The sequence below is a fragment of the Pristiophorus japonicus genome, chromosome 12 (genome assembly GCF_044704955.1).
Source record: "Pristiophorus japonicus isolate sPriJap1 chromosome 12, sPriJap1.hap1, whole genome shotgun sequence".
Classification (NCBI taxonomy): Eukaryota; Metazoa; Chordata; class Chondrichthyes; family Pristiophoridae; genus Pristiophorus; species Pristiophorus japonicus.
Window position 1 is genome coordinate 14974126 of NC_091988.1, and position 14671 is coordinate 14988796.

Genomic DNA, 14671 nt, shown 5'->3' on the forward strand with positions numbered 1-14671 from the left:
CGGGCTGTCACGGGTGAGCCTTCGCTTCCGAAAGCTTCAACAGCCATGACCATCTCAGCAGCATGCTCGGTAGCCCCCTCAGTGGTGGCTAGTGGGAGCCTGCTGAGTGCATCGGCGCAGTTTTCGGTGCCCGGTCTGTGTCGAATTGTATAGTCATAGGCGGCTAACGTGAGTGCCCAGCTCTGTATGCGGGCCGATGCATTTGCATTTATGGCCTTGTTGTCGGCCAAAAGGGAAGTTAGGGGTTTGTGATCTGTCTCCAGCTCAAATTTCTTGCCAAACAGGTACTGGTGCATTTTCTTTACAGCATACACACATGCGAGCGCCTCCTTTTCTACCATCCCGTAACCCCTTTCTGCCTGGGACAGACTCCTGGAGGCATAAGCTACCGGCTGTAACTGACCCTTGACATTGACATGCTGCAACATACACCCGACACCATAGGACGACGCATTGTAAGGGATAGTTTGCAGGGGGTCAGCTTTCCCTTCTGACCTTATATGAATGGTTCCAAATCGCTCCCACACCCTTGGTTCTACACACAGGAATTATGAAGGGACTGTGACAGAAGCAGGTATGGCTTTATTGTATTTAAAAAGAAGTAAAAGGCACACCTTTTAATAACACACACACAGACCAATACACACTGAAGGGTACAACACATTGAATAAAATGTCAAATTACAGCCTGTGGAGAAAAGAATACAGCTTACTCTAAATGGGGTAAAGAGGAGAATGCAGATACATTTACACAAGTTATCCCAGCCTCCCCTCTCCCAATTCCCCTAACTAACTAAGTTATAGCTCTGAGGGTTCAGGGGCTATGCTCACCAATCCCTTTAGACAGTTGCCGGTGAATCACGGTTTCGGGGTTCGCTGCACTTGGCCTTCTAGGCGAGCCATACCCTGGATGGAGGAGAGGACTTCGGACTGCGTAGTCTTCGGTTGGGATGCGTCCGTTGATGCGGTAAGTTGCGTTTTGGATGTTTGGGGTAAGTACCCACTTTCTTTGGTTAGGAATAGTTTTAGCTAGTCCCTTTTGGTAATTTCTCCCCCGTTGGGTCGTTCAGAAGTAGATTGTAGAGTGGTTGTCAATTTTGTTGCTGACAACCTTCCGCTTCGTGGGCCTCGTGCTCGGTCAGTTCTTGATGAGTTCTTGTAGGTTCCTTCACGACTCCATTTCTTCACTCCGGCTGCTTGTGTCTGTGTCTGTGTTCCAGTCTGTGCTCTGCTTCTCTCCTGTCTTCTGCTAGTTTCTGTGTTCTGCTCATTTTCCTTGCTCTGCTAGTCTGCGTGCTGCTCCTTGCTGGTCTTTCCTTGTAAAACTGGGAGATAGATATATCCCCAAAAAAAGGCTCCATTATCTCCCATCAAATCTCTTGGGCTCGGTTTAAACTGCTCTGCCCATTGATTTTCAAATGTCTCCTTTGTCAGCAGTAACTCGATTAGGGTGTGAGAATGTGCTATCACTGGGTTTGCATTGTTTTAGGATTGTCCAGTTTTTCTGACCATGATTTCCATTGTGCTTGATTGGGTAATTCGATTATCTCTTAGGGGGTGAATAGTTCCCCCAGACAGTCTGGGATCCTTAATACACGAATTTGGCCCCACCTCCTGTATGTGGTAACTCCTTTTCGCAGCCAAAATGTTGTAGAATCTTAAAATTGATATGCTCCTTCCCATAGATGTTTAGGGGATCTCAAGCTTCTGTAATTTAGGTCCATTTTGAATTCCCTTTCCTATGAGTCCAAACACTGGGGGGGGGGGGGTGGGGTCTCCATGAATGCATTCCCTTTTATCCCCCGCAGGCTTCGTCTGCCCCTTTAAACTCATTTTAAAAGCCCAGAAAGGGATTCTTCTCCTCTGTAGGGGAAAGGTACCTGGAATCTTTGCGAGATATTGGTAAATTCTACATATCCCCCTGTGATACCACATCACTTATGGTATCATTCTTCGAGGTGAGCAAAGTTCCTGACTCCTAAGAGATAACCTTCTCCATAAATTAGCTAAACTAATACCCAAAATGCATTACACTTTTATGCAACATCACCATAGATGCACACTTTTCCCTTTTACAGGTACAAACTTTTTACATTTATACCCTCCCAGCTTGGAGGGGGTTCAATCCCTACAATTGCCTTTCAGCACAGTTACATTTCATTTCAGTTACATTATATTCACCAGCATATAGTCAAACGTACAACCACATTACAGAAGGAAAAAAACATAGATTAAAATTAAACAACATCAATTGGTCTCCTGAGGTTTGTCCATCAACCGGTAATGTCTGGATCCTGCCCTTGAGAACTGCTCTCAGGCTGGCTAACACACAAGACAAACTCAAAACAATCACCTAAACATTACTGCAACATTAACCTCAATTCTAAACTGAACCTTAAAATGTAAAATGGTGCAGTCAGCTGCCTTAAACTAAAATTAGAGCTATGTACAACCGCCACCCGTCTCCGGGTGGCCTGGTTAGTCCCTGTCAGGCCCATGCCTTGTGCAGCCTGATAGCCGCCTGGATGCTCGGGTTTCCCTGCAGCCGGTGAGCTGGAGACCCTTGTCTCTGGGACAGCTCGTTGCTATTGCTCCTGTGAGACCCTCACCGCTGGAGGCGGCTGGCTAGTGGACCCTACTCTGAGCGGCCTCTGTACTTCTGACCTTCGGCCTTTCCTGTCGGGCTGCCCTTCTCCTAGGGTAGAATCGCTGAGGCTCAGATGCCGGTGACCACGGTATCTTTGGCCGTGGTGTACGGAGGGTCCTTCTCAGGGCTTGGGTTACTGGGGGTGCGTCCGAATCCCAAACGATGGGTGGGATAGCCCCTGCAGTACTGCAATTCACCGCCCCTCTAGGCACGGTTTCTGAGCCTGCCACATTCCCTGTGGGCCCTCCACCGTCGGGGGCGGCCAACGGAGGGTCCCTGTCCTGAGGACGGTTCACCCCTCCCGGTTGCCCTCTGTGCTTGGCTGACCCTGGGTTGTACAGCTTGCACTGGTTGATGTGGAACCACTTAGTACGGCGGGTCGGCTTTATGGCATAGACCATCGGGCTTGCCTTGTCCACAATGCTGTATGGCCCCATATATAATGCTTCAAAAACCCCGACCCAAGCATAGTTCCTCACCATGACCTTGTCCCCTATCTCCCATTCGTGGTGTTTGCTGGGTTCGAGCAGCAATCGGTTACCCTGATGCTGTCTGCCCATGTTACTAGCAGCCTGCCAGTGAATCTGTTTGAGGTGTTCAAACAGGTTCCTGACAAACCGGTCCTGGTTCACCTCTCTGAGCTGACCTTCTGTGAGCACCGGGGCTAGGACATGGGTGGGGGTCCGCATGATCCGGTCAGTCATGAGCTCGTATGGGGAATACCCGGTGCTCTTTGACTAGCTGGCTCGGATCCGCATTAGGACCAACGGTAAGACCTCCACCCACTTTTGGGGTGAGTCTCCCGTTTCCTTCCGCAACCTTTCTTTAATGGTGCGGTTTAAACGCTCCACAATACCAGATGACTGTGGATTGTGGGCAACGTGCCATTTCCCCTCAATGCCGAGCACCTTAAGGGTTGCCTGCATTACCTGCCCGGTGAAATGGCTCCCCTGGTCCGACTCCACATACTGTGGGAGTCCCCACCGGGAGAACAGTTTCCTCACTAGAATCTTAGCTGTCCCTAGTACGGTGGCTGTTCAGCAGGGGAAGGCTTCAACCCATTTTGAGAACACGTCCACCAGGACTAGGCAGTATTTGTAGCCTCCCTGGGCAGTGGGTAGGGGCCCGATGTAGTCAATTTGGATTGACTGCCATGGTCCCTCTACCCTCCTGACATGTCCTAGGGACACCTTCCTTTTCTGGGGGTCAGGGTTGTTCGCAGCACACACCAGGCAGTTCGCACAGAACTCGCGGACGTCCTCCCTGAGTCCCGGCCACCATCCTACCTGTTCCACCCGTTGCCAGGTGGTCTCAGGCCCGGGGTGTCCCGCTCCTGGACCCTCATGGGCCAGTTTTAGGAATTCCCTCTGGTATTGCTGCGGCACGACCCATTGTCCCTCTTTAAACAGCATGCCTTCCTTAACGGTAATGGCTGCTGTGCCGTACGGACCTTCTACTCTCTTTCCTCTAGCTAGCGCGTTCAGGACAGCTTTCAGGACCGGGTCCTGTGCCTGAACTGTTTTTAAGTCCAGGGCCAAAGCTATCCCTGTACTCTCTGCTGCCCTGTTCTTATTCTTGACCGCTGCTATGCGGCCGGTGTCATTGGGGTCCCAGAACTTTCCCGTGCGGACACCTTCTTTGGCCAGTTTGTCAGCCTGTTGGTTTCCCTCTGCACGGGGTTCGGTTTTTGAATGGGCCTTCACCTTATGTATGTAGATCTTTCCTTCTTGCCCCACAGCTGTCATGATTTTCTCCAGCAGGGGCTTGATTGCCAGGAGTCTCCCGTCAGCGAACGTGTATCCGCGACGGGACCAGATAGCCAGGTACTCCGTACATGAATTGCAAGTGAACATACTGTCCGAGCAAATCGTGTATGGGGTAGGGAATTCCTCAGGGTGGGTCACCACGTACATTACGGCGGACAGTTCAGCATGCTGGGCGCTCATGGTGCTGGGGAGCTTGATTGCCAGGGCAATACCTGCCCTTGGGTCGTAGACTCCGCACCCAGTGAGTCGCTCGCCAGCAGATACCGTGCTGGACCCATCCACGTAGATGTCCCAGCCTGTAGGGTGTAACCCAGCCCGAAGGCCAATGTTCATCTCCCATACCCCTTCTATGGAGCACCTGTGGGCTTTCCCTGGGTAGATTAGGTTGGCTGCGAGCCTTGGCTCGCGGGCTCCTTCTACTCTGAGGTCCATCTGGGAGAGGAGCAGGGTCTAGCGAGCAATGCGGGCACTGCTCACCGTCCCGTCCTTAATCCTCCCATCTAGGAGCATCTGAGTAGGTGTGTGGTGTTAGGAGTGTTAGAGGAGACCCTCCCGTGAAGATGAAGGATATTTTCACTGCCCAATGTGTGGCTAGGAGGTGTCTCTCACAGTTGGAGTACCCCTTCTCCACATCTGCGAGGATCCTGGAGGAGTAAACAACCGGTCTCAGCTGGCCGTGCCGCTCTTGAAGCAGCACTGAGCTCAAACTGTCCCCACTGGCTGCCACCTCCAGGAAAAACTCCTTTCCTACATCTATCGTTCCTAAGGCTGGCACGGTCTGCAAGTCCTTCTTGAGCTGATTAAATGCTGCCTCGCAACCCTCATCCCAGTCCCACTTTACACCCTTGTGTAGGAGCCTGAGCAGAGGGGCTGCGGTGGCTGCATAATCCTCAATAAAATCCCTGCAGTACCCGGTGAGCCCTAGAAAGGATCTTACCCCTGTCACTGTGTTGGTAATTCCTGTACTGCCTCCCTTCTAGCCTTGTCTATGGCCCTTTCCCCAGTGCGCACAGTCAGCCCCAGGAATTTGACTTCCTTCTGGCCGATCTGTGCCTTCTTGGGGTTTACTTTAAACCCTTCTTCTTTTAGTAGCTCCAGCAGCTCGGTCAGCAGTGGGCCATGCTCCTCCCCCTGATCAGTAAACAGGAGCAGGTCATCCACATATTGCACCAACTGCTGGGATCTGCTAAAGCCCTTTAAACAGTTCGCCATGCATTGGTGAAAAATGCTGGGGCTGTTGTGGAAGCCCTGGGGAAGACAGTTCCACATGTATTGTTGGCCCTTAAAGGTAAAGGCGAACTTGTACTGGTCCTCCTGTTTTAAAGGAATGGACCAGAACCCATTTGAAATATCGAGCACCGTGAAAGTGGTCGCAGATGCTGGAATACTCCCTATGAGATCCGCTACGGCTGCTACAGTGGGTGCACAGGTAGGGATATTCTTATTTAGTTCGCGATAGTCCACGGTGGCCCTCCATGAGTTGTCCGGTTTTTTAACCGGCCACAGTGGAGAGTTCACATGGGTTGCTATCGGTCTTAACACCCCTTCCTCTACCAGTGATCCCAGCGCCGTTGTCGGGTCTGCCTCTGCCTCCCTGGGGAAGTTATATTGCTTTTGTGGTCGGGTCATGGGGTCCCCTTCTATACTAACTTCCACCCCCGTTACCCTACCACAGTCATGTTTGTGGGTGGCGGATGCTGCAAGGTGTGCCTGTACATATGCCTGGTACTCCACTGGGATGTTACTGACCAGTAATTCCAAGTCATAACCCTCCTTTGGCTTCACGGTACACAATGTTCCCTTGGCCCCCTTTTCTGGGATCACCGCCACCTCACCTTCCCTGTCAGTCCCTATGGCTCCCCATAGACAGTGGTTCCTGAGATCCACTAGGATCTGGTGGCAAATGATAAAATCAGCTCCCAGGATCCCTTTTCCCTTCTGCTCCCATTTCATCAGGACACACTTCCATTTGGTTTTGAGTGTCCCTAACTGAATGGTGAGCGGGATGGAAAACGAACCAGTTTGCTCATTGCCTGTGAACCCCACTAGACTATACGGGACCCCGTTCGATAGAGGTGAGGTAGCTGGGTTATCTGCATATACAAGGGTGCTGGAAGCACCAGTATCTAGCAGGTAGGTCCCTTTCACTTTCTCCACCTCCATCGTAACGCACGGTCTCTTCCAGGCATCGTACTCTAGGGAACACAGATACACAGGCTGCACTGGCTCTAGTCATGCATCTGGGTGGGTTGGAGCAGAGGGTTTTACTGTACCGGCTACTGGACCAGTTGCGATAGCTACTGCTCCCTGTCCGTTTGAGTGTCTGTAGGGCGGCTACGAGTGTCTCATATGAGTCTGGTGTTCCTGCCCCAGCCTTACGGGCTGGAGCTGAAGTGGTCTTTCCCTTAGTCTCTTTCCATGGGTTCCTACAGTCCTTCCTCCAGTGCCCACTTTTCCCACACCAAAACACTCTCCCCCTTTGTGGGGAGGGTTCCCATCTTCCTGATGCCACTCTCTCTTGCCTTGGCTGGGTTTAATCTCATGGACCCTCCCTTTAGAGGAGGGCTCCTCTGTCCCTCCACTGTTCCGGTAAGCCAGGGTCAACTGTCTGACCACTGTCTCCTCGGTGGTTCTGGGATCTCTTGGATCGAACCAGACCTTGGCTTTTGCCTTTACTCCAGGTAAGCTATTTGCCACCAGGCTGCGGAGCCAGTGAGCCAGCTCGTTAGGGGCCAGGTGGGCCCAGTCAAGAACCCCACTACAGGCCCTTTCGTAGACTGGCCACAACCTGTCAGCGAAAGCCTGTGGAGTCTCCCCATAGAGCTGCACTGTTTTCTCCACTCAGGAGAAAGGACTCCCGTCGTTCATACCCATGGCCTCTAGAACCTCCTCCTTAACCGTAGCGTATGTGTTTCACCCCTTTCTGCTGTCTGCAAAGAGGGAATGGCACAGCTTGGTGTCTAGCGAGAAGAGCAACAGCTTAGCCTGCTCCGAATCATCGCACCCGTTAATATCCCCTGTGTGTTCCACTTCCAGGAAGTGTACCGAGGGATCCCCCTGTTGGGTGAGCTTACTTAGGTGGCCTATCATAGCCCTCAGTTTTTGGGTGTCGTGGGGGACTACGAAGTTGCTTTCTAGGGGTCCTGCTGCCCCATTGGCATCAGGAGGGCCAAACTTCTGCTGCCGGACCGGGTGCATTGGCCCTGGTTCCAGCCCTTCTTGTATTGGCTCGCCCTCTTCCCCCTGCTGCCAAGCCGAGTTAAAACTCGGGGCTGCCGGTGTTGGTAGTTCGCAATCCTTGCCTGCCCCGCACTCTGGCTGACACCCCTGCTGCCCCGGGCCGTTCCCGGGAGCTGCAGGCGGTGACTGAGGGGTTTCTCCTTGCCCAACCAGGTGTTCCTGGGCTAAACCTGGGTTTATCAGGCACACCATGCCTTTAACCCGGGATAGAGCAAGGTTCAAGCTTTGGATCTGCTGCTGGCAGGGGCTGTGGTCTCCTGCCTCAAATTCCCTGGTACTGGCTACCTTATAGGCTACCTGAATGTCTCTCACCCTCTCCCCGTACTCTTTAACTTGCTTGGCAAGGCAGGAATTCTCTTCCCGCAATGCCCGTTCGCTATTCTTGGCTTCAATAATCTGACACTGTAAAAGGTCCAATTGGGTTTTGTGCCTTTCTTTAGTGAGCTCTCTACTTTCCTTTAACTGTCCCACCTCTGTCCACAGGCTTTCCCTTACTGTGGCCCTTGCACTGGACCTCTCTTCTGCCTGTCTCAACATTCCCTTTCATTTCTCATTCTCCTCATCTAGAAGCCGGATCTGTTGCTGAAGGCAAATTAGCCAAATGGCCTTCTCTATCGACTTTTTATGGTCCTTGCTCTCGGTCCATCGAGCTGCAGCATCTTCTGGACACTCAGCATACAATAGATCGAGTACCCACTCCTTAGCCACATTTACCTTCTTAAACACATACGAGGAAATCCCCTCTTCCATTTTGCTTTGTTTCCTGAAACCAGTCTCTCTCTTATCACGTCCCTTGTACCAGTGTTCCATCTGGGTCGCCATTATGTAAGGGGTGGTTTGCAGGGGGTCAGCTTTCCCTTCTGACCTTATATGAACGGTTCCGAATCGCTCCCACACCCTTGGTTCCAGACACTGGAATTATGAAGGGACTGTGACAGACTTGGACAGACAATCGGTTTCAAGGTAGGAAGCAGGTATGGCTTTATTGTGTTTAAAAAGAAGTAAAAGGCACACCTTTAATAACACACACACACACCAATACACACTGAAGGGTACAACACATTGAATAAAATGTCAAATTACAGCCTGTGGGGAAAAGAATGCAGCTTAAACTGTAAATGGGGTAAAGAGGAGAATGCAGATACATTTACACAAGTTTTTTTTAAATTCGTAGCCAATCTTTCCAATTCTTTGTCAAATCACAAACGCCAGAGGTCACCTTGCACACATCAAGGATCACTCTGCACCAATGCTCTTAGCCAAAAGGCCTAGAGCCACTGCACCGTTCCTGGAAGTACTGCAATACCAGGTTCGTGCCATGGAGGTGGATGGGTCAGGCCCCCCACACACCTCCGTGGAGGTGGATGGGTCAAGCCACCCCACCCACCTCCTATTTCCAAAAAAGCAAGCATATACCTTCCTGATCCAGGGAGAACCACCTTGGGGTTATGGTGGTTACTCCCCTGTCAGGTCAGTTACACATGATCTTAGCCAAAAGGCCGAGAAGCGAGTTGCTGTGCTCGAGGGACCCTGGGTGAGTTGGAGCACTCTGGGATACATTTACACAAGTTTTTTTTTTTTTTTTTTATAAATTCGTAGCCAATCGTTTCCAATTCTTTGTCAAGTCACAAACGCCAGAGGTCACCCTGCACCAGTCAAGGATCACTCTGCACCAATGCTCTTAGCCAAAAGGCCTAGAGCCACTGCACCGTTCCTGGAAGTACTGCAATACCAGGTTCGTGCCATGGAGGTGGATGGGTCAGGTCCCCCACACACCTCCGTGGAGGTGGATGGGTCAAGCCATCCCACCCACCTCCTGTTTACAAAAATGTAAGCATATACCTTCCTGACCAGGGAGAAACCACCCGGAGGTCATGGTGGCTGGTCAGGTTAGTTATGCAGATCTTAGCCAAAAGGCCGAGAAGCGATGGATACATTTACACAAGTTTTTTTTTTTTTTTTTAATTCATGTCCAATCGTTATCCAATCGTTACAATTCTTTGTCAAACGCCAGAGGTCACCCTGCACCAGTCAAGGATCACTCTGCGCCAATGCTCTTAGCCAAAAGGCCTAGAGCCACTGCACCGTTCCTGGAAGTACTGCAATACCAGGTTCGTGCCATGGAGGTGGATGGGTCAGGTCCCCCACACACCTCCGTGGAGGTGGATGGGTCACCAATCCCACCCACCTCCTGTTTACAAAAATGTAAGCATATACCTTCCTGACCAGGGAGAAACCACCCGGAAGTCATGGTGGCTGGTCAGGTTAGTTATGCAGATCTTAGCCAAAAGGCACAAGTTATCCCAGCCTTCCCTCTCCCAATTCCCCTAACTAACTAAGTTATAGCTCTGAGTGTTCAGGGGCTATGCTCACCAATCCCTTTAGACAGTTGCCGGTGAATCACGGTTTCGGGGTTCGCTGCACTTGGCCTTCTAGGCGAGCCATACCCTGGACGGAGGAGAGGACTTCGGACTGCGTAGTCTTCGGTTGGGATGCGTCCGTTGATGCGGTAAGTTGCGTTTTGGATGTTTGGGGTAAGTACCCACTTTCTTTGGTTAGGAATAGTTTTAGCTAGTCCCTTTTGGTAATTTCTCCCCCGTTGGGTCGTTCAGAAGTAGATTGTAGAGTGGTTGTCAATTTTGTTGCTGACAACCTTCCGCTTCGTGGGCCTCATGCTCGGTCAGTTCTTGATGAGTTCTTGTAGGTTCCTTCACGACTCCATTTCTTCACTCCGGCTGCTTGTGTCTGTGTCTGTGTTCCAGTCTGTGCTCTGCTTCTCTCCTGTCTTCTGCTAGTTTCTGTGTTCTGCTCATTTTCCTTGCTCTGCTAGTCTGCGTGCTGCTCCTTGCTGGTCTTTCCTTGTAAAACTGGGAGATAGATATATCCCCAAAAAAAGGCTCCATTATCTCCCATCAAATCTCTTGGGCTCGGTTTAAACTGCTCTGCCCATTGATTTTCAAATGTCTCCTTTGTCAGCAGTAACTCGATTAGGGTGTGAGAATGTGCTATCACTGGGTTTGCATTGTTTTAGGATTGTCCAGTTTTTCTGACCATGATTTCCATTGTGCTTGATTGGGTAATTCAATTATCTCTTAGGGGGTGAATAGTTCCCCCAGACAGTCTGGGATCCTTAATACACGAATTTGGCCCCACCTCCTGTATGTGGTAACTCCTTTTCGCAGCCAAAATGTTGTAGAATCTTAAAATTGATATGCTCCTTCCCATAGATGTTTAGGGGATCTCAAGCTTCTGTAATTTAGGTCCATTTTGAATTCCCTTTCCTATGAGTCCAAACACTGGGGAGGGGGGGGTCTCCATGAATGCATCCCCTTTTATCCCCCGCAGGCTTCGTCTGCCCCTTTAAACTCATTTTAAAAGCCCAGAAAGGGATTCTTCTCCTCTGTAGGGGAAAGGTACCTGGAATCTTTGCGAGATATTGGTAAATTCTACAGCATCGCACGTTAACACAAGTTTCTTACATGGGTCGTATAGTGTTAACAGAGTGTTGGAACATAACAAAAGCCCTTTCCTGGCTGTCCCCCCAGACCCATTCGCGACCTTTGCGTAGGAGCATGTGTAGCGGCTCTAGCAGCGTGCTCAATTTGGGAAGAAAGTTACCAAAATAGTTCAGGAGCCCCAGGAACGAATTCAGCTCCGTCGTGTTACGGGGTCTGGGTGCTCTTTGGATCGCTTCCGTCTTGGATGCAATAGGGCTGATCCCGTCTGCTGCTACCCTCATCCCCAGGAATTCTACCTCTGGAGCTAGGAAGATGCACTTCGCCTTTTTCAGTCGCAGCCCTACCCGGTCCAGTCTGCGTAGCACCTCCTCCAGGTTGTGGAGGTGTTCTTCAGTATCGCAACCCGTGACGAGGATGTCGTCCTGAAAAACCACCGTCCCTGGAATCGACTTGAGGAGGCTTTCCATATTTCGTTGGAAGATCACGGCGGCCGAGCGAATCCCGAACGGACATCTGTTGTACTCAAACAACCCCTTCTGTGTTGTGATGGTGGTCAGCTTCTTCGACTCACTCGCCAGCTCCTGGGTCATGTAAGCTGAGGTCAGGTCCAATTTTGAAAAAAGTTTGCCACCGGATAGCGTCGCAAAGAGGTCCTCCGCTCTCGGTAGCGGGTACTGGTCTTGGAGTGACACCCGATTGATGGTGGCCTTGTAATTACCTCATATCCTGACCGACTCATCTGCCTTGAGCACCGGCACAATCGGGCTCGCCTAGTCACTGAATTCGACTGGCGAGATGATACCTTCCCTCAGCAGGCGGTCCAATTCGCCTTCTATCTTTTACCGCATCACGTACGGCACCACTGTGGCCTTTTGGTGTACTGGCCTGGCGTCCGGGTTTATGTGAATCACTACCTTGGCCCCCATGAAAGTGCCGATGCCGGGTTGAAATAATGAGTCAAATTTGTCCAGGATCTGTGAGCATGATACTTGCTCCACAGAGGAAATTGCATTGACATCGCCCCATTTCCAGTTCATGACAGCAAGCCAACTCCTCCCCAGTAGCGCGGGACCATCCCCTGGGACAATCCAGAGTTGTAATCTGTTCTCCGAATCTTGGTGGGTCACGACTACCGTGGCGCTGCCTAGCACCGGAATGATCTGCTTTGTGTAAGTTCGTAGCTGTGCGTCAATTTCGGCAATAATTTTGGCCTCCTGGCCTTGGACGCCCACAACCTTTCGAACTGTTTGATACCCATCAGGGATTGGCTGGCCCCTGTGTCTAGCTCCATTGATACTGGGATGCCATTGAGGAGCACTTTCATCATTATCAGTGGCGTCCTGGTGTATGAACTGTATACGTGCTCCACATGAACTCGCTGAACTTCAGCTTCCAGCGATTTCTCCCAGCGTTCACTTCTGCAATTTCTGCAGGTATTTTGCTCATCTCTGCAAACTCCGGCTGAGTGTGTGCCTCCACGCCTCCAACATGAGCTGTTGTTTGAAACAAAAGGTCCCTTGCCAGTCAATCGTCCCTGACTGCCCCTGTGACTGTCCTTGAATGCACCATTAACAGGTGTTGATGGCCCCATTACTGGCCGCATTGTCCCTTGCAATAGCGTGAATCGCCGTTCAGCTTGCCATTGTCTCTGTCGAACTCCCCCTCTGGGTTTGACTACATGTTGGGGCATGCCCGATTGCCCCTGTCTGCCTGGAGAACTGTGTGCTGCTTTAACAATGTTGAATCTCTGTCCCAACCATTCCTAAACACAGTACCTCTCGTCTGTTCTGCTAGTAGCCATGCTCGCGTGGTTTAAATCCCAGTTTCTCGTCACCATTGATATGTCCTTACTATACAGTATAAATGCACACAAGGCCCATGCTTGAGAGAAGGTCAGTCTGTGACCTGTCCTTTATTCCTTAGCATTCAAGTGATGAAGGTGGGTGGAGCTTCCCCTTTTATACCTGAAGGTCCAGGTGAGGAGGGTCTCACACCTAGTGGTCGTTGTTCTCACTGTGTACAACTTAGGTCAGATTATACATGGGTTACAATGCTGGTTGGATACATGACACCTTCAGAAACTCATCATCCGGAAGCCATATTAGTCTCCTGGGAAAGCAAAAAAACAAATGAAACCTCGGCCACTTTCGGGGGAAAAATCTGGAAAATTTCTATCCAAGCCCCCTTAGAAAACCGAAAACTCATCGAGGAGATCATTCTGCCCCTGATCAATGTTACCAGAAACCTACCTCTTGTACGAGGTGATATCTGCCCCAGTCAGAAACAGGTCCAGCTCTCGCTTGAAGGAATTCACCACTCAAACTGGCAGCCTGTTCCACAGGCCTACTATTCTCTGGGAAACAAGAACCTCCCAATGTCCAACCTAGTCCTGCACTTGTATAACTTGAGAGTGTGATCCCTGGTCCTCCCTATTATTCAGTTAACATAAGAACATAAGAATTAGGAACAGGAGTAGGCCATCTAGCCCCTCGAGCCTGCTCCTCCATTCAACAAGATTATGGCTGATCTGGCCGTGGACTCAGCTCCACTTACCCGCCCGCTCCCCATAACCCTTAATTCCCTTATTGGTTAAAAATCTATCTGTGATTTGAATTCATTCAATGAGCTAGCCTCAACTGCTTCCTTGGGCAGAGAATTCCACAGATTCACAACCCTCTGGGAGAAGAAATACCTTCTCAACTCTGTTTTAAATTGGCTCCCCCGAATTTTGAGGCTGTGCCCCCTAGTTCTACTCTCCCCGACCAGTGGAAACAACCTCTCTGCCTCTATCTTGTCTATCCCTTTCATTATTTTAAATGTTTCTATAAGATCACCCCTCATCCTTCTGAACTCCAACGAGTAAAGACCCAGTCTACTCAATCTATCATCATAAGGTAACCTCCTCATCTCCGGAATCAGCCTAGTGAATCATCTCTGTACCCCCTCCAAAGCTAGTATATCCTTCCTTAAGTAAGGTGACCAAAACTGCATGCAGTACTCCAGGTGCGGCCTCACGAATAATCTATACAGTTGCAACAGGACCTCCCTGCTTTTGTACTCCATCCCTCTCGCAATGAAGGCCAACATTCCATTCGCCTTCCTGATTAACTGCTGCACCTGCAAACTAACTTTTTGGGATTCATGCACAAGGACCCCCAGGTCCCTCTGCACTGCAGCATGTTGTAATTTCTCCCCATTCAAATAATATTCCCTTTTATTGTTTTTTTTTCCAAAGTGATGACCTCACATTTTCCGACATTGTATTCTATCTGCCAAACCTTAACCCATTCGCTTAACCTATCTAAATCTCTTTGCAGCCTCTCTGTGTCCTCTACACAACCCGCTTTCCCACTAATCTTTGTGTCATCTGCAAATGTTGTTACACTACACTCTGTCCCCTCTTCCAGGTCATCTATGTATATTGTAAACAGTTGTGGTCCCAGCACCGATCCCTGTGGCACACCACTAACCACCGATTTCCAACCCGAAAAGGACCCATTTATCCCGACTCTCTGCTTTCTGTTAGCCAGCCAATTCTCTATCCATGCTAATACATTTCCT

At 50.4% G+C, this 14671-nt stretch overlaps 2 pseudogenes; both read right to left on the reverse strand.

Annotated features, from left to right (window-relative positions):
• Positions 1-8924: 8924 nt before the first annotated feature.
• LOC139277741 (U2 spliceosomal RNA) lies at positions 8925-9163 on the reverse strand (annotated as a pseudogene).
• A 187-nt stretch (positions 9164-9350) lies between these two features.
• LOC139277789 (U2 spliceosomal RNA) lies at positions 9351-9581 on the reverse strand (annotated as a pseudogene).
• Between the last annotated feature and the right edge of the window lie 5090 nt (positions 9582-14671).